This window comes from Balaenoptera physalus (genome assembly GCF_965194825.1).
Source record: "Balaenoptera physalus genome assembly, chromosome: 5".
Taxonomy (NCBI): Eukaryota; Metazoa; Chordata; class Mammalia; order Artiodactyla; family Balaenopteridae; genus Balaenoptera; species Balaenoptera physalus.
Genome location: NC_138884.1, coordinates 25,891,842 through 25,910,733, shown reverse-complemented (window position 1 = coordinate 25,910,733; position 18,892 = coordinate 25,891,842). Strand labels below are relative to the sequence as shown.

At 38.9% G+C, this 18,892-nt stretch overlaps 1 pseudogene across 1 annotated transcript in view; it reads left to right on the top strand.

The window, feature by feature from the left end:
* The first annotated feature begins 609 nt into the window (after window positions 1-609).
* LOC309661451 (DIS3-like exonuclease 1 pseudogene) overlaps window positions 610-18,892 on the top strand; it is a 61,135-nt pseudogene continuing 42,852 nt past the window's right edge. Inside the window, exon 1 of the transcript XR_014268378.1 lies at window positions 610-1,377. The product of XR_014268378.1 is annotated as a DIS3-like exonuclease 1 pseudogene (transcript). The remainder of the gene's footprint in view (window positions 1,378-18,892) is intronic.

Sequence of the window (18,892 nt, the reverse complement as noted above, 5' to 3'; positions counted from 1 at the left end):
AAGCATCCTAGAGATAACAAGGACAGGGAACCTTTACCACTCCTAGGCCTGAAAGGGCAAGGAGGGAGAATGGTGCCTGGAACCAAGGAAGAGCTTGTAGCTATAGGTGAAGTTTTAGAAAAGAGCGGGGCACTTCACTAGAGAAACGAGCCATGGACAAGTCACCACATGGCCAGAAGGGAGCCAATAGAACACATTACCGAACCTCTCCCTCCACCATGCACGTCTCCAGTGTTTCCCATTAAGAGGACCCCATTGGAAGCCAGAGGCACAAAGCAGGATGGAGAGTGGATCTGGAGGAGCAAATACAGAGTATCCAGAACAAAATGCAAATCCGAAATAACCACTATTTTAAAAGAACTGAACTGGTCAATTTCTAGTGGTACATGCAGGCTCACTGTGTAGCTAATCCACCCTGACAGGGACAGAGGCTGTAGGGCCTAAGCATGGTATAATGCCTGGAAACATCTTCATAGGATGCAAGTGCTACAGAGAACACGTTGCTCTCCTTGTCACAGAGTGTGGCCTTAAACACTCAGCCATCCAGGTCCTTTTAAAAGCCTGTTAGAAGGAAGTCGTAAACAGGGAAGAGAGTCTACCGAACAGGACATGGGTGCTATTTACTCCATTTCAAATTCTATTCTTGGCGGAGCCGGGAGCGCTCAGGCCGCAGCCAGGAGGGCCGGCCGGCCGCGAGCAGCGCGGAGACCAGGCCGAGGGGGCGGGCCCGAAGCCTCGGCCTCGCCTCCGCCCGCAGCTTCCCGGCCGCCCGCGCCCGGCGGCCTCGCGGGGCCGGAGCTCTGCCCGGGGAGCGCCGCCAGCGTGCTGCAGAAGCGGGAGACGGTGCTGCTCCTGAGACCCTTCCAGGGCCGGACGCTGCGGACAGTGCGGGAGCGTTGCCTGCGGCCCCGCGTGCCCTGCAGCGGCCCGCTCCGCCCGCAGCCCGCCGTCCGCCCCCACGAGGGGAAACTCTTGTCTCGCGCCGTGACTCATTACACGATCCCGGATTGGAACGTCGTTCAAGATTACCTCGAGATCCTTGAGTTTCCTGAATTGAAGGGAATTATTTTCATGCAAACGGCTTGTCAAGCTGTGCAGCATCAAAGAGGCCGGAGACAGTATAACAAATTGCGAAATCTCCTGAAGGGTGCGCGTCATGACTGCGTTCTCTTCGCTAATGAATTCCAGCGGTCCTGCGCTCTCCCTCAGGAAAAAGGGGAGTCCATGGAGAAGTGGCAGAGCAGGAGCGTCTACAGTGCAGCCGCGTGGTGCTGTCACCACTGCCAGGACGGGATGCCAATCGTTATGGTGACAGAAGGTGAAGAGGCAACTCAGCAGTATGGAAGTGAAACAGGAGTGTTTGTGATTTCCTTCAAGGTATTTCTAGCTGAATTACCTGGACAATTTTTGGCCTGATTTAAAGGCCGCCCACGAACTTTGTGAGTCTGTCCTTCAGTCTCGACGAGAAAGAGAGAATGAGAGTCAGTAGAGCCACGGGAGAGAGTACCCAGAACATCTACCCCTGGAAGTGTTAGAAGCCGGCCTTAAGTCCAGGCGCTACATCCAGGTGAGGGTGATAATGGAGAATTGGCGCCAGGACCAGCCAGTGTGTTTCCTTCTCTTCTTTACTTGCCTCCTGTCACAGGCCTCTGATTTCAAAGGCTGGCAACAAGACGGGCCTGAGTAAGCCAGGGCCGTCGATGTTCAAGGTGATGTGGGAGTCTGCTCTGTAGACATTGCCCTCCAGTTTGGAGGCACTCTCTAGTGTTCTTAATTAGGTTACATACCGAGCATTACACAAGTAGCCTTTAAATGCCTCCTGTCCCTGGGAAAGAGAATATATTTTTGCATCAAATTCTGGAGGTTTGGCAAAAGTTTGAAGTTTGGACTTCCCTGGTGGCGCAGTGGTTAAGAAAATGCCTGCCAGTGCAGGGGACACGGGTCGGATCCCTCGTCTGGGAAGATCCCACATGCGGCAGAGCAACTAAGCCCATGGGCCACAACTACTGAGCCCACACACTGCAATTACTGAAGCCCACGGGCCTAGAGCCGGTGCTAGGCAACAAGAGAAGACACTGCAATGAAGACACCGAAATGAGAAGTTGGCACACCACCAAGAAGAGTAGCCCCCGCCCGCTGCAACTAGAGAAAGCTTGTGCACAGCAACGAAGACCCAACACAGCCAAAAATAAATAAAATTAAAATAAAAATTAAAAAATGCTCATCCTAACAGAAAGACTCACAGACATAGAAAACAAACTTATAAAAAATTGTTTTAAAGTTGTTGAAATATGCCTTCTTCATGCCTTTGCCATTTTCCTGCCCTTTTCAAGGGCCCCTTTGTGATCCCTCAGAACCCAGGACCCAGGTGCTGTCAGGGTCTTGAGAAGGAATCAAATAAATTATTCAGATTTCACAAATAAATAAATAAATTCTATTCTTAGATCAAACTGGATCAGCAGAAAGCCTTCTAAGTACCAGATTACATTTGTCCATGGAAGAACAATTTTTGGTGATTTGAACCTAAATTATTTCTAAAGCATTTTATTTACCTGCTTATGTGAAGTCACGTCTCAGTTGAAAATCTTCCAGTGTCTTTTTGGTCACTCAGCACGAATACCAAAGTCCTTACAGTGATCAAAAAAGGCCCTTCCTAGTTCGGCTGTCTGCTGACTCCGATTTCACCTCCTACCACTCTGCTGGTTTCTCTCGCTGTTCCAGGAAAGGTTCCCTTCCTGCTCCTTTTACACCTCAAGCAGACTCACCCACTGCCCCGGAGCTTATGCACGTGCCGTTTTCCATGCTTGGAACACCCTTGGAATATCCACATGGTTCACTCCCTCACTTCTTTCAAGTCTCTGCTAAAATGTCACCTTATAAAATAGCAACACTAGTCCTTCAATCTCTGGAATAGAGGTATAATTATATCTACGTACCACTGTCAATTCGAGTCACTCTTTTTCTCATTGTGCCATCTGGCTATATTCAAGTAGCAAATCTTATAGTTCAGAATTTCCTTTAGTATCATTTGATTGTAAGTATCTGTATTTTGTCAGTGTCTTAAGATGTTGTTTGGTTGAATATGTAATTTAGATTAGGAGTTACTTTCTCTTTGCACATTGAAGATTTTATTCCACTGTCTTTAATATTCAGTGTTGCTTTTTAAGAAGTCAGCCTGGATCTTTTCTGATTTCTTTCTTTCTTTTTTTCCCAATGTCCTTGTGGTGAATGTAGATGTGGTCTACTTTTTAAAATTATTTATTTATTTTTGGCTGTGTTGGGTCTTCGTTTCTGTGCGAGGGCTTTCTCTAGTTGGGGCAAGCGGGGGCCGTTCTTCATCGCGGTGCGCAGGCCTCTCACTATCGTGGCCTCTCTTGTTGCCGATCACAGGCTCCAGACGCGCAGGCTCAGTAGTTGTGGCTCACGGGCCCAGTTGCTCCGCGGCATGTGGGATCTTCCCAGACCAGGGCTCGAACCCGTGTCCCCTGCATTAGCAGGCAGATTCTCAACCACTGCGCCACCAGGGAAGCCCAGCGTGGGTTACTTTTATATGCCCCACTTGGATTTTGTTGTTTGTTTTTTAAATAGGGCTTCCTGGACCTCAGGATTTAATATCTTTCAGTAATTCTGGAAAATTCTGGGTCCATTATTTTTTGCAACATTGTCTCTCCCCCATTTTCTCTAGTCTCTTCTTCTGGAATTTTAATTAGGCATGTGTTAGATCTTATTACTCTAACTTCTATAGCTCTTAATATCTCTTTATCTCTTCGGATTGAATTCTGGATAATTTCTTTAAATTTTTCTTTGAGTTCACAAATTCTCTCTTCAATTACATCTCATATGCTGTTAAATACATCAACTGAGTTTTCAATAATAAATTGTATTTCTTGAAGCTTTATTTTTAGAAATTCTTTGAAGCTTGAGTTGAAGCTGAGTACTCCAAAGAATATTTGTTTCTTTTTGCCTGTACTCTGGGTGCATTATTAACTTGGTAACACTTTAAATTAAATTTCCTACTCAAGTGTTCTTGACCACCCACCACATATAGTGTGAGTGGTTATGAATTCTCAGGAGACAATTTATTCTCTTTTTACACAGTGACAAGGACTAGACAGGCAGTTCCTCGGCTGTTCCCTCCTGCTTTCAGGTTTGGGAATTCCTGACTTTCATGCAACATCAGCAATGTGTTAATTTTGAAAATATGTTAGCATATCAATGTTATCTCCATCACTTATTTCACTTTAGTTACTTCAGTCCGGAACAGAACAATATGAGAAACACATGCAGTTGTTACATATTTTTAAATGATTTTTTCCCTCTCGTTATGGCATCTATCATATATTTAACCGTTAATCTTTTAACTTTCAATTATACCTTCTTGAATAATTTATTAGTTAAAAAAGTTTTCATCTGACTCTTCCAACAGTTCTATTTCAATGAAACACCTGTTTGAAGTGTTATCTTGGTTTTTCTTCTCTGGCTTGCTGGTATTACTAAGGCAAGATCTTATTTTCCATTTCCTGCTCAGACCTCAGGCTCTGCATGCACTAACCTATAATTACAGGTCAAGTGATTAGGGTCTCTTGTGCAGTGGCAAATCTACTAGGCGGAAAGATTCCACTCTTGTGGGCTGGTGGTGACCAACTGGCAATCTGTCAACATCTAGCTGAAGCTTGGAAGTAAGTCTCTCTTCTCCCAGATCTCCCTGGGTAAAAGCCAGGACTCTTTCCTAGCCTCAGGGGCTAGGAGCAACTCATCTCATGGGTGAAAGTCTCCTCCACGTTATTTGTCATCAGCTGGATTAATTCAACCCTCGCAAAAGCAAGCAAACAAACACACACATAAACAAGTACACGTAGCTCTTTCCTAAAGGGATTCATAGGTTTCCCAGTACAGTCTTTCACTGGGAACCCTGAAACTGGGAACTTTGCTTTATGCATGCTCAAAACAGGAGAAAGAGAGTGCCTTTCCTGTCAGAGACCCTGGAGCCTGCAACCTCAAGGACCCTATGCAGGTGCTTCCACTTACCTGCTTCAACTTTTTTCTTGTTTGGAGAAGTAGTTGAGAGAGGGGGTTGAGAGGGGATGTTTGGGGACTTGGGCTCAGTTGCCCATCTTTCTCACAATGCCTTTTGAATCACGTCTACTGTTAGCGACAAGGAGGATTTGTCTTATCTGAAAAACTTGAACTAAGAGTGCCAGAGAGGTGGTTTGCTAAGGGAAAATTAGAGTGCTGTTATCAAAAGGAGGAAACACATATGATGGGCGGGTATAAACATCTGATATCTCCTATATTGTAGGACCTATAAGCCTTACACACAGTAGATATACATAGATTGAGGATTATTAAAAAATATGTAATTTAATTAAATACCAAGAATAGAATTCCATCTGGTCAAATATTGTAAATTGTTAATATGGTTCTCAAATAAGAATATGCTTGTCTTAGGATGTTTTTCACTGCAAGGTATAGAATCCTAATGAAAAATGGTTTACCTACTATGGAATATTATTAGGTCATGTAGTTGAAAATCCTTAGATAAGGAGGACTTCAGATTTAACACAATCACGATTTTGGCTCTGTTCCTCTCAGAGGCATTTGTTTCCGCTTTTCTGTCTCTGTGTTAGCAATTTCCTCATGCTGACTTTCTTCTTGGTCAAAATATGGCTTCCAGCTATAACATGGACAACATACTTTCTTTTTCACATTGAGACATTGAGGTGGGGATGGGGAGGGGGAGAGAGAAAGAGAAAGATCTTATGGCTCTTTAAGATCAAAGAATTTTCTCAGAAGCTTTCAGCAACTTTTTCTTTAATTTTCATTGGCCAGAATTGGGTAATACAAAAATTTCTTTTTTAATAGCTTTATTGATTTATAATTGACGTACGATAAACCACATATATTTAAAGTATACAATTTGATAAACTTTGACATATGTATACACTATGCAGTCATCACCACTACCAAGATAGGGACCATATGCATCACTCCCAAACGTTTCTTCAATGACCTTCTGTGGTCCTTCATTCCCAACTCCCGCCATCTCTAAGCAATCACTACTTTCTACCACTATAGATTTGTTTGCATTTCCTAGAGTTTTATATACATGGGATAATTCAGTATGTACACATTTTAAAATCTGGTTTCTTTCATTCAGCATGATTTTCTTGAGATTTATCCATGTTGTAGTGTGTATCAAAAGTTCATTTCTCTTTATAGTTGAGTAGGATTTTGTTGTATGGATATACCATGACTTACTTATTCACTCCTCTGCTGATGGACATTTGGGTTGTTTCCAGTTTGGGGCTATACAAATAAAGTTGCTAAAACATTTGTGTATAACTGTGTGTATAGATATATACTTTCTTTACTCATGGGTAAGTACCAGGAGTGAAATGGTTGGAGCATATGTTTGGCATATGTATAACATTTTAAGAAACTGCCATCTGTTCTCCCAAACAGGTTACATTATTTTATCTTCCCATAAGCTTATGAGACTTCTAGTTCAATCATAGTCTTTTTTAAATTAATTAATTAATTAATTAATTAAAAAATTTTTAGCTGTGTTGGGTCTTCGTTGCTGCGCACGGGCTTTCTCTTGTTGCGGCTATCAGGGGCTACTCTTCTTTGCGGTGCGCGGGCTTCTCGTTGCAGTGGCTTCTCATTGCAGTGGCTTCCCTTGTTGTGGAGCATGGGTTCTGAGTGTGCGGGCTTCAGTACTTGTGGCATGCAGGCTTCAGTAGTTGTGGCTTGCGGGCTTTAGGGTGCAGGCTCAGTAGTTGTGGTGCACGGGCTTAGTTGCTCCGTGGCATGTGGGATCTTCCCAGGCCAGGGATTGAACCTGTGTCCCCTGCATTGTCAGGTGAATTGCTAACCACTGCGCCACCAGGGAAGTCCCTGGGAAGCTGATTCTTAACCACTGTACAACCAGGGAAGTCCCTCAATCATATTCTTGCAACACTTGGTATAAACAGTCTTTTTAATTTTAATCATTCTAAATGATATGTGTGGTGGTATCTCATTGTGATTTACTTCGCATTATCCTAATGTCTAATGATAATGTTAATCTTATCATATGCTTATTTTTCATTTGATGTAATGTATGCTCAAACATTTTGTCCATTTTCAGTGTGTTGCTTTTTATTATTGAATTTTGAATTTGTTGTAATTTCCTTCTAGTTTGTGAAGCTTATCTTTCATCCTCTTTTGAAGAACAGAAGTTTATAATTTTGGTGAAGTCTTATTTATTTATTTATTTACTGTATTGTGGTTTCAGTGTTATACCCAAGAACTCTCTGCTTAATTTAGACTTACAAAGATTTTCTCCTATGTTTTCTTCTAGAACTTTCGTAGTTTGAGGCTTTAAGTTTAGATCTATGATACGTTTTGATTTGAAAAAATATGTATATCCAATTTTTCCAGGATTATTTATTGAAAAGACTACTTTCTCCACTGAACTGCCTTTACAGCTTCTCAAAAAACAATTGTCTCTATGTGTGTGAGTCTACTTCTAGACTCTATTTTTTTCCCATCGATCTTTTTTCTAACTCTATGATAATAGCACACTTAAATTTTTTGAATTACTGTAGCTTTATAATAAATCGTGAACTTAGGTAGGGTTAGCCTTCTGATTTTCTTCTACTTTTTCAAAGTTGTTTTGGCTCTTCTAGGTTCTTTGCATTTTGGTATGAATTTTAGAAGCAGCTTGTCAATTTCTAGAATAAGTACTCTAGGATTCTGGATTACATTAAATCTACAGGACAGTTTGGAGAGAATTGGCATCTTAATAATAACGAGTTTTTTGTCCCATAAATAAGGTATATATCTCCATTTATTTAGACAATCTTTAATATCTCTCACCAGTGTTTTATAGTTTTCAGTGTTTAGGACTTTAACATTTTTGGTCAGAGTTATCCCTAAGTATTTATATTTTTAATGCTAGTTAAATGGGACAGTATTTAATAAATTTTAATGTTTAATTTCAATTTTTCATTATTAGTATATAGAAATACAGTTGAGTTTTTATTTATTGATCTTGTATTCTGCTACTTGTTAAACTTACTTTTTAGCTCTAGTAGTATTTTTTTAATAGATTCATTGTTTTTCTATATAGGTTGTCATGTCCTCTGTGAATAAAAATAGTTTTACTTTTTTCTTTAAACCTGCATGCCTTTTATTTACTGTTCTTGCCTGATTGCACTGCCTAGAATCACCAGTAGAGTGTTGAATAGAAGTGGTGAGGGCAGACATCATTGTTTTGTTCCTGATTTTAAGGGAAAAACATCTGGATTTTCACTATTAACTATGACGTTTGCTGTGTGTTTTGTAGATGTCCTCTAATACACCTGAAGAAAGTTCTCTTCTATTCCAACTTTGTGGAGAATTTGTTTATATATCATGAATAAGTATCTGATTTTATCAAATGCTTTCTCTGCATCAATTGAGATGGTCATATGGTTTTTGTTTTTTAGTTTATTAATATATTGAAATACATTGATTGATTTTTGAATGTTAATGAGCCCTGCATTCCTGGGATAAATTTCACTTATTATATATCATCTTTTTTATATATTGTTGAATTCAATTTGCTAAAATTTTGTATAGCATGTTTGCATCTATGCTCATTAGAGATATTGGTCTGTAGTCTTCTTTTCTTATAGTGTCTTCTTGTCTGGTTTTGGCCTCAGGGTAATGATATCAGTTTAGAATGAGTTGAAAAACAACCCCTCCTCTTTTTTGTGTGTTTGTGTAGAATTGGTACTTTAAAAAAATGGTTAATTGACTTTATCAGTCAAGCCTTCTGGATCTGGAGTTCTCTTTTAAGAAGATTTTAGAGATTGGTTCAAGATGGCAGAGTAGAAGGACGTGTGCTCCCTCCCTCTTGCAAGAGCACTGGAATCACAACTAACTGCTGAACAATCATCAACATTAAGGCACTGGAACTCAACAAAAAAGATACCCACATCCAAAGACAAAGGAGAAGCTGCAATGAGATGGTAGGAGGGGCGCATTCACCATAAAATCAAATCCCATAACTGCTGGGTGGGTGACTTACAAACTGGAGAAAAATTATACCACAGGATTCCACACACTGGAGTGAAGGGTCTGAGCCCCACGTCAGGCTTCCCAACCTGGGGGTCTGGCAATGGGAGGAGGAATTCCCAGAGAATCAGACTTTGAAGGCTAGCAGGATTTGACTGCAGGACTTCGACAGGACTGCGGGAAACAGAGACTCCACTCTTGGAGGGCACACACAAAGTAGTGTGTGCATCAGGACCCAGGGGGAAGGAGCAGTGACCCTATAGGAGACTGAACCAGATCTACCGGCTAGTGTTGGAGGGTCTCCTGCAGAGGTGGGGGGCAGCTGTGGCTCACTGTGGGGACAAGGACACTGGCAGCAGAAGTTCTGGGAGGTACTCCTTGGCATGAGCCCTCCTGGAGTCCACCATTAGCTCCACCAAAGAGCTGAGTAGGCTCCAGTGTTGGGTCACAAATCAAGCCTCAGTAAATTTAAGAAAATTGAAATCATATCAAGCATCTTTTCTGACCACAACACTATGAGATTAGAAATCAATTACAAGAAAAAAACCCAAAAGAACACAAAAACATGGAGGCTAAACAATACGTTACTAAATAACCAAGAGATCACTGAAGAAATCAAAGAGGAAATCAAAAAATACCTAGAGACAAATGACAATGAAAACACGATGATCCAAAACCTATGGGAGGCAGCAAAAGCAGTTCTAAGAGGGAAGTTTATAGCAATACAATCCTACCTCAAGAAACAAGAAAAATCTCAAATGAACAATTTAACCTTACACCTAAAGGAACTAGAGAAGAACAAACAAAACCCAAAGTTACTAGAAGGAAAGAAATCATAAAGATCAGAGCAGAAATAAATGAAATAGAAACAAAGAAAACAATAACAAAGATCAATACTACTAAAAGCTAGTTCTTTGAGAAGATAAACAAAATTGATAAACCTTTAGCCAGATGCATCAAGAAAAAGAGGGAGAGGACTCAAATCAAAAAAATTAGAAATGAAAAAGGAGAAGTTACAACAGACACTGCAGAAATACAAAGCATCCTAAGAGAGTACTACAAGCAACTCTATGCCAATAAAATGGACAACCTGGAAGAAATGGACAAATTCTTAGAAAGGTATACCCTTCCAAGACTGAACCAGGAAGAAATAGAAAATATGAACAGACCAATCACATGTAATGAAATGGAAACTGTGATTAAAAATCGCCCAGCAAACAAAAGTCCAGGACCAGATGGCTTCACAGGGGAATTCTATCAAACATTTAGCGAAGAGCTAACACCCATCCTTCTCAAACTCTTCCAAAAAATTGCAGAGGAAGGAACACTCCCAAACTCATTCTACGAGGCTACTATCACTCTGATACCAAAACCTGACAAAGATACTACAAAAAAAGAAAACGAGAGACCAATATCACTGATGGATATAGATGCAAAAATCCTCAACAAAATACTAGCAGACAGAATCCAACAACACATTAAAAGCATCATACACCATGATCAAGTGGGATTTATCCCAGGGATGCAAGGATTCTTCAACATACGCAAATCAATCAATGTGATACACCATATTAACAAATTGAAGGATAAAAACCATATGATCATCTCAATAGATGCAGAAAAAGCTTTTGACAAAACTCAAGACCAATTTATGATTAAAACTCTCCAGAAAGTGGGCATAGAGGGAAGCTACCTCAACATAATAAAGGACATATACGACAAACCCACAGCAAACATCATTCTCAATGGTGAAAAACTGAAAGCATTACCTCTAAGATCAGGAACAAGACAAGGATGTCCACTCTCACCACTATTATTCAACATAGTTTTGGAAGTCCTAGCCACAGCAATCAGAGAAGAAAAAGAAATAAAAGGAATACAAATTGGAAAAGAAGAAGTAAAACTGTCACTGTTTGCCAATGACATGATACTATACATAGAGAATCCTAAAGATGCCACCAGAAAACTACTAGAGCTAATGAATGAATTTGGTGAAGTAGTGGGATACAAAATTAATGCACAGAAATCTCTTGCATTCCTATACACTAAATACCTAGGAATAAACCTACCTAGGGAGACTAAAGACCTGTATGCAGAAAACTATAAGACACTGATGAAAGAAATTAAAGATGATACCAACAGACGGAGAGATATACCATGTTCTTGGATTGGAAGAATCAATATTGTGAAAATGACTATACTACCCAAAGCAATCTACAGATTCAATGCAATCCCTATCAAATTACCAATGGCATTTTTTACAGAACCAGAACAAAAATCTTAAACTTTGTATGGAGACACAAAAGACCCCGGATAGCCAAAGCAGTCGTGAGGGAAAAAAACGGAGCTGGAGGAATCAGGCTCCCTGCCTTCAGACTATACTACAAAGCTACAGTAATCAAGACAATATGGTACTGCCACAAAAACAGAAACACAGGTCAATGGAACAAGACAGAAAGCCCAGAGATAAACCCACACACCTATGGTCAACTAATCTATGAGAAAGGAGGCAAGGATATACAATGGAGACGAGACAGTCTCTTCAATAAGTGGTGCTGGGAAAACTGGACAGCTACATGTAAAAGAATGAAATTAGAACACTCCCTAACACGAAACACAGAAATAAACTCAAAATGGATCAAAGACCTAAATATAAGACTGGACACTATGAAACTCTTAGAGGAAAACATAGGAAGAACACTCTTTGACATAAATCACAGCAAGATCTTTTTTGATCCACCTCCTAGAGTAATGGAAATAAAAACAAAAATAAACAAATGGGACCTAATGAAACTTAAAAGCTTTTGCACAGCAAAGGAAACCAAAAACAAGATGAAAAGACAACTCTCAGCATGGGAAAAAGTATTTGCAAACGAATCAACGGGCAAAGGATTAATCTCCAAAATATATAAACAGCTCATGCAGCTCAATATTAAAGAAACAAACAACCCAATCCAAAAAATGGGCAAAAGACCTAAATAGACATTTTTCCATAGAAGACATACAGATGACTAAGAGGCACATGCAAAGCTGCTCAACATTCCTAATTATTAGAGAAATACAAATCAAAGCTACAATGAGGTATCACCTCACACCGGTTAGAATGGGCATCATCATCATCAGAAAATGTACAAACAACAAATGCTGGAGAGCGTGTGAAGAAAAGGGAACCCTCTTGCACTGTTGGTGGGAATGCAAATTGATACAGCCACTATGGAGAACAGTATGGAGGTTCCTTAAAAAACTAAAAATAGAACTACCATATGAACCAGAAATCCCCCTATGGGACATATACCCATAGAAAACCATAATTCAAAAAGACACATGCACCCCAATGTTCATTGCAGCACTATTTACAATAGCGAGGTCATGGAAGCAGCCTAAATGCCCATCGACAGAAAAATGGATAAAGAAGATGTGGTACATATATACAATGGAATATTAGCCATAAAAAGGAATGAAATTGGGTCATTTGTTGATACGTGGATGGATCTAGAGACTGTCATACAGAGTGAAGTAAGTCAGAAACAGAAAAACAAATATCGTATATTAACACATGTATGTGGAACCTAGAAAAATGTTACAGATGAACTGGTTTGCAGGGCAGAAGTTGAGACACAGATGTAGAGAACAAACGTATAGACACCAAGGGGGGAAAGCCGTGGGGGGGGGTGGGGATGGTGGTGTGATGAATTGGGCGCTTGGGATTGACATGTATACACTGATGTGTATAAAATTGATGACTAATAAGAACCTACTCTATAAAAAGTATATAAAGTAAAATCAAATATGAAAAAAAAAAATCTTCCAGCAAACAAAAGTCCAGGACCAGATGGCATCACAGGGGAATTCTATCAAACATTAGAGAAGAGCTAACACCCATCCGTCTCAAACTCTTCCAAAAAATTTCAGAGGAAGGAACACTCCCAAACTCATTCTATGAGGCTACTATCACTCTGATACCAAAACCTAAAAAAGATACTACAAAAAAAGAAAACGAGAGACCAATATCACTGATGAATATAGATGCAAAAATCCTCAACAAAATACTAGCAGACAGAATCCAACAACACATTAAAAGCATCATACACCATGATCAAGGGCAATTTATCCCAGGCATGCAAGGATTCTTCAATATATGCAAATAAATCAATGTGATACACCATATTAACAAATTAAAGAATAAAAACCATATGATCATCTAAATAGATGCAGCAAAAGCTTTTGACAAAATTCAATACCCATTTATTATAAAAACTCTCCAGGACGTGGGGATAGAGGGAACCTACCTCAACATAATAAAGACCATATATGACAAACCTACAGCAAACGTCATTCTCAATGGTGAAAAACTGAAAGCATTTCCTCTAAGATCAGGAACAAGACAAGGATGTCCACTCTCGCCACTATTATTCAACATAGTTTTGGAAGTCCTAGCCACGGCAATCAGAGAAGAAAAAGAAATAAAAGGAATCCAAATTGGAAAAGAAGAAGTAAAACTGTCACTGTTTGCCAATGACATGATACTATACATAGAGAATCCTAAAGATGCCACCAGAAAACTACTAGAGCTAATCAATGAATCTGGTAAAGTAGCAGGTTACAAAATTAATGCACAGAAATTTCTTGCATTCCTGTACACTAACAAAGCAAGAAAAGAAAGAGAAATTAAGGACACAATCCCATTCACCATTGCAAAAAAGGAATAAAATACCTAGGAATAAACCTACCAAAGGAGGTAAAAGACCTGTACTCAGAAAACTATAAGACACTGATGAGAGAAATCAAAGATTGCACAAACAGATCGAGAGATATACCATGTTTTTGGATTGGAAGAATCAATATTGTGAAAATGACTATACTACCCAAAACAATCTACAGATTCAATGCAATCCCTATCAAATTATCAATGGCGTTTTTTTACAGAACTAGAACAAAATATCTTAAAATTTGTATGGAGACACAAAAGACCCCAAATAGCCAAAGCACTCTTGAGGGAAAAAACGGAGCTGGAGGAAACAGGCTCCCTGACTTCAGACTATACTACAAAGCTACAGTAATCAAGACAATATGGTACTGGCACAAAAACAGAAATACAGATCAATGGAATGGGATAGAAAGCCCAGAGATAAATCCACACACCTATGGTCAACTAATCTATGACAAAGGAGGCAAGGATATACAATGGAGAAAAGACAGTCTCTTCAGTAAGTGGTGCTGGGAAAACTGGACAGCTACATGTAAAAGAATGAAGTTAGAACGCTCTCTAACACCATACACAAAAATAAACTCAAAATGGATCAAAGACCTAAATATAAGACTGGACACTATAAAACTCTTAGAGGAAAACATAGGAAGAACACTCTGACATAAATCACAGCAAGATCTTTTTTGATCCACCTCCTAGAGTAATGGAAATAAAAACAAAAATAAACAAATGGGACCTAATGAAACTTAAAAGCTTTTGCACAACGAAGGAAACTATAAACAAGACGAAAAGACAACTCTCAGCATGGGAGAAAATATTTGCAAACAAATCAATGGACAAAAGATTAATCTCCTAAATATATAAACAGCTCATGCAGCTCAATATTAAAAAAACAAACAACCCAATCAAAAAATGGGCAGAAGACCTAAATAGACATTTCTCCAAAGAATACATACAGATGGCTAAGAGGCACATGAAAATCTGCTCAACATCCCTAATTATTAGAGAAATACAAATCAAAACTAGAATGAGGTATCACCTCACACCGGTTAGAATGGGCATCATCATCATCAGAAAATGTACAAACAACAAATGCTGGAGAGCGTGTGAAGAAAAGGGAACCCTCTTGCACTGTTGGTGGGAATGCAAATTGATACAGCCACTATGGAGAACAGTATGGAGGTTCCTTAAAAAACAAAAATAGAACTACCATATGAACCAGAAATCCCCCTATGGGGCATATACCCATAGAAAACCATAATTCAAAAAGACACATGCACCCCAATGTTCATTCCAGCACTATTTACAATAGCCAGTTCATGGAAGCAACCTAAATGCCCATCGACAGAAAAATGGATAAAGAAGATGTGGTACATATATACAATGGAATTTTACTCAGCCATAAAAAGGAACAAAATTGGGTCATTTGTAGAGACGTGGATGGATCTGGAGACTGTCATACAGGATGAAGTAAGTCAGAAAGAGAAAAACAAATTCACATATTAACGCATATATGTGGAATCTAGAAAAATGGTACAGATGAACTGGTTTGCAAGGCAGAAATAGAGACACAGATGTAGAGAACAAACGTATAGACACCAAGGGGGGAAAGCGGCAAGAGGGGGTGGTGGTGATGGGATGAAGTGGGAGATTGGGATTGACATATATACACTAATATGCATAAAATAGATAACTAATAAGAACCAGCTGTATAAAAAAATAAATAAAATAAAATTCAAAGAAGAAAAAAAAGGGTTTTAAGCAACATATTCAATTTCTTTAATTGATAGAGAATTCTTCAGGTTATTTATTACTCTTTGGTAGTTGGTGTCTTGCAAAGATTTTGCCATTTCACCTAAGTTGTCGAATTTATAATCATAAACTTGTTCATAATATTTCCTTATTATCTTTCTTTTAAAAATTATAGTTTCTATTTTGAGGGAGCTAGATTCACATAGAGTTGTGAAAAAGAATACATGGAGATCTTGTGTACTTTTTTTTTTAGCTATGTGTTTGCACATAGCTCTTTTAAAAAATTAATTAATTAATTAATATATTTTTGGCTGTGTTGGGTCTTTGTTGCTGTGTGTGGGCTCTCTCTAGTTGCGGCGAGTGTGGGCTACTCTTTGTGCAGTGCACAGGCTTCTCATTACGGTGGCTTCTCTTGCTGTGGAGCACCAGCTCTAGACGTGCGGACTCAGTGGCTGTGGCATGCGGGCTCAGTAGTTGTGGCGCACAGGATTAGTTGCTCCGTGGCATGTGCGATCTTCCCAGTCCAGAGCTCGAACCCATGTCCTCTGCATTGGCACGTGGATTCTTAACCACTGCGCCACCAGGGAAGTCCTCTTGTGTACTTTTTAAACTGGTTTCTCCCAATGGTAATATACTGCAGCTAGGATATTGACATTGATACAGTCAAGATATAGAACATTTCCATCACCACAGAATCCCTCATATCACTCTTTAAAAGCCACATCCACTTCTCTCCTTCCTCCATCTCTTCTTAACCCCTGGCAACTACTAATCTGTTCTCCATTTCTATAACTTGTTATATCAAGGATGTTATATAAATGAAATCACACAGTATGTAACCTTTTGGAATTATTTTTTTCTACTCAGCCTATTTCCTGGAGATTTATTCAGGTGGTTGTGTGTATCAGTAGTTCATTCCTTTATATTGCTGAGTAGTATTCCATAGCATGGATGTTCCAGTTTGTTTACCCATTGAAAGACACTGTTTCTACTTTTTGGTTGTTGCAGATAAAGCTTCTATAAACATTCTTGTTTGAGTATTTGTGTAAATATAAATTTTCATTTCTCTGGGATAAATGCCCATAAATGTAATTACTAGGTCATCTGGTAGTTGCATGTTTAATTTTTTAAGAAACTGCTCAACTGCTTTCCACAGTGGCTGTACATTTTACATTCCAACCAGTAATACCTGAGTGATCCAATTTCTTCACACCCTCACCAACATTTGGTGTTGTCACTATTTTTAATTTTAGCCATTTTCATAGGTGTATTGTGTTATTTCATTGTGGTTTTAGTTTATACATTTTTAAGGGCTAATGAATTTGAACATATTTTCAACATATACTTACTTGCCATCTGTTTACCCTCTTCAACTGAGTTTCTGTTCATGTTTTTGTCCATTTTCTAATTTGTTTGTTTGTTTACTTAGAGTTTTGAGTGTTCTTTATATATTCTAGACACTCGTCCTTTGTTGCCTGTGTGGTTTGAAAATATATTCTTCCAGGCAGTAGCTTGATATTTTCATCCTCTTAACTGAGTCTTTTACAGAGTGAAAGTTTTTAATTCTGATGAAGTCCAATGTATTATTTTTTCCTTTCATAGACTATGCTTTTGGTGTCAAGTCTAAGACCTCTTTGCCTAGACTTAGATTGCAAAAGATTTTCTCCTATGTTTAAAAAAAGTTTATAGTTTACATTTTACATTTAAGTCCATGATCCATTTTGAGTTAATTTTAAACTTAAGACTAGGTTCATTTTTTTTGCTTATGGATGTCTAATTGTTCCAGCACCATTTATTGAAAAGGCTATCTTTCCTCTATTGAATTGCTTGTGCACCTTTGTCAAAAATCAGCTGGACATATTTCTGTGAGTTTATTTCTGGGTTCTCTACTCTGTTCCATGGATTAGTATGTTTATCCTACTGCCAACAACTCACAATCTAAATTGCTTTAGCTATAAAATGTCTTGAAATTGTGTAGACTGGTTCCCCCACTTTGTTGTTCTTTTTCAAAATTGCCTTAACTATTCTAATTCCTTTGCCTTTCCATATATATTTTTAGAATATTTTTGTCCTTTTATTTTTGCTATTTTAGTTCCTTGTCTTTCCATAATATTTTAGGATAATTTTGTTTTTACCTACTAAAAGTTTTGCTGACATTTTGATAGGAATTGCATTAAGCTTGTATATTAATTTTGGGAGAATTGACATATTTACTATGTCTTCCAATCCATGCGCATGACGTATCTCTCCATTTATTAGCTTTCCTTTGATTTCTTTCATCAGCATTTTGTAGTATTAGGCATATATGCCCTGTATGTGTTTTATTAGATTTACACCTAAGTATTTCATTTTTTTGAGTGATTGTAAAAGGTATTATATTTTTAAATTCAGTGTCCATGTGTTCGTTGCCAGTGTATATATATATGACTGTGACTTTGCTAAACCCATTTATTCGTGCTTGGAGTTCTTTGAAGATTCATTTGAATTCTCTGTGTAAACAATCCTGCCACCTGCAAATAGGGACAGTTTTATTTCTTCCTTTTTGTCCTGCCTTTTATTTGTTTTCTAACTTTACTGCAGCACCTAGAACTTGAAGCACTATGTTGAATAATAGTGCTGAGAGTGGGATCTTTGCCTTGCTCCCAATATTAGGAGGAAAGAAGTCAGTCTTTCCTCAAGTATAATAGTAGTTGTAGGTTTCTTATTGATGCTCTTGATCAAGGTGAGGAAGTTCTCTCTATTCCTATTTTCCTGAGAGTTTTAAAAAAACCATTAATGGGTGTTGAATTTTGCCAAATGCTTTAGCCGCATCAATTGATAGTCATGTGATTTTTCTTATTTAGCCTTTTATATGGTGGATTACATTGATTGATTTTTAAAATTGAAGCAGATTTGGATCCCAGGAATAAAAACCACTTTTATTTGGTGATGGTATATAACTCTTTTTAGAGATTGCTGAATCTTTTTGGTAAAATTTTCACGTCTATATTCATAAAAAGTAGTTTTCTCTTTTTGTACCGTCTTTGTCTGGTTTTGGTACCACGGTAATACTAGCTTCATAAAATGGATTACAAAGTATTCCTTTCTCGGGGAGTGGGGGGTAGAGTCAAAGTGGCAGAGTAAGAGGATGTGGAGTTCACATCTCCTCACAGGCCAGGGGTTGGGCCTGAGCTCCTGTGGTGGGAGTGGTGAGTCCAAGCTGCTGCACTAACAGAGAACTTCAGGTCCCAGGGAATATTAATTGGTGTGAGGTCTCCTGGAGGTCCTCATCTCACCACCGAGACCCGGCTCCACCCAACTGCCTGCAAACTCCAGTGCTGGACACCTCAGGCCAAACAACTAGGAAGACAGGAACACAGGCCCACCCACCAACAAAAATAAGATGACAGA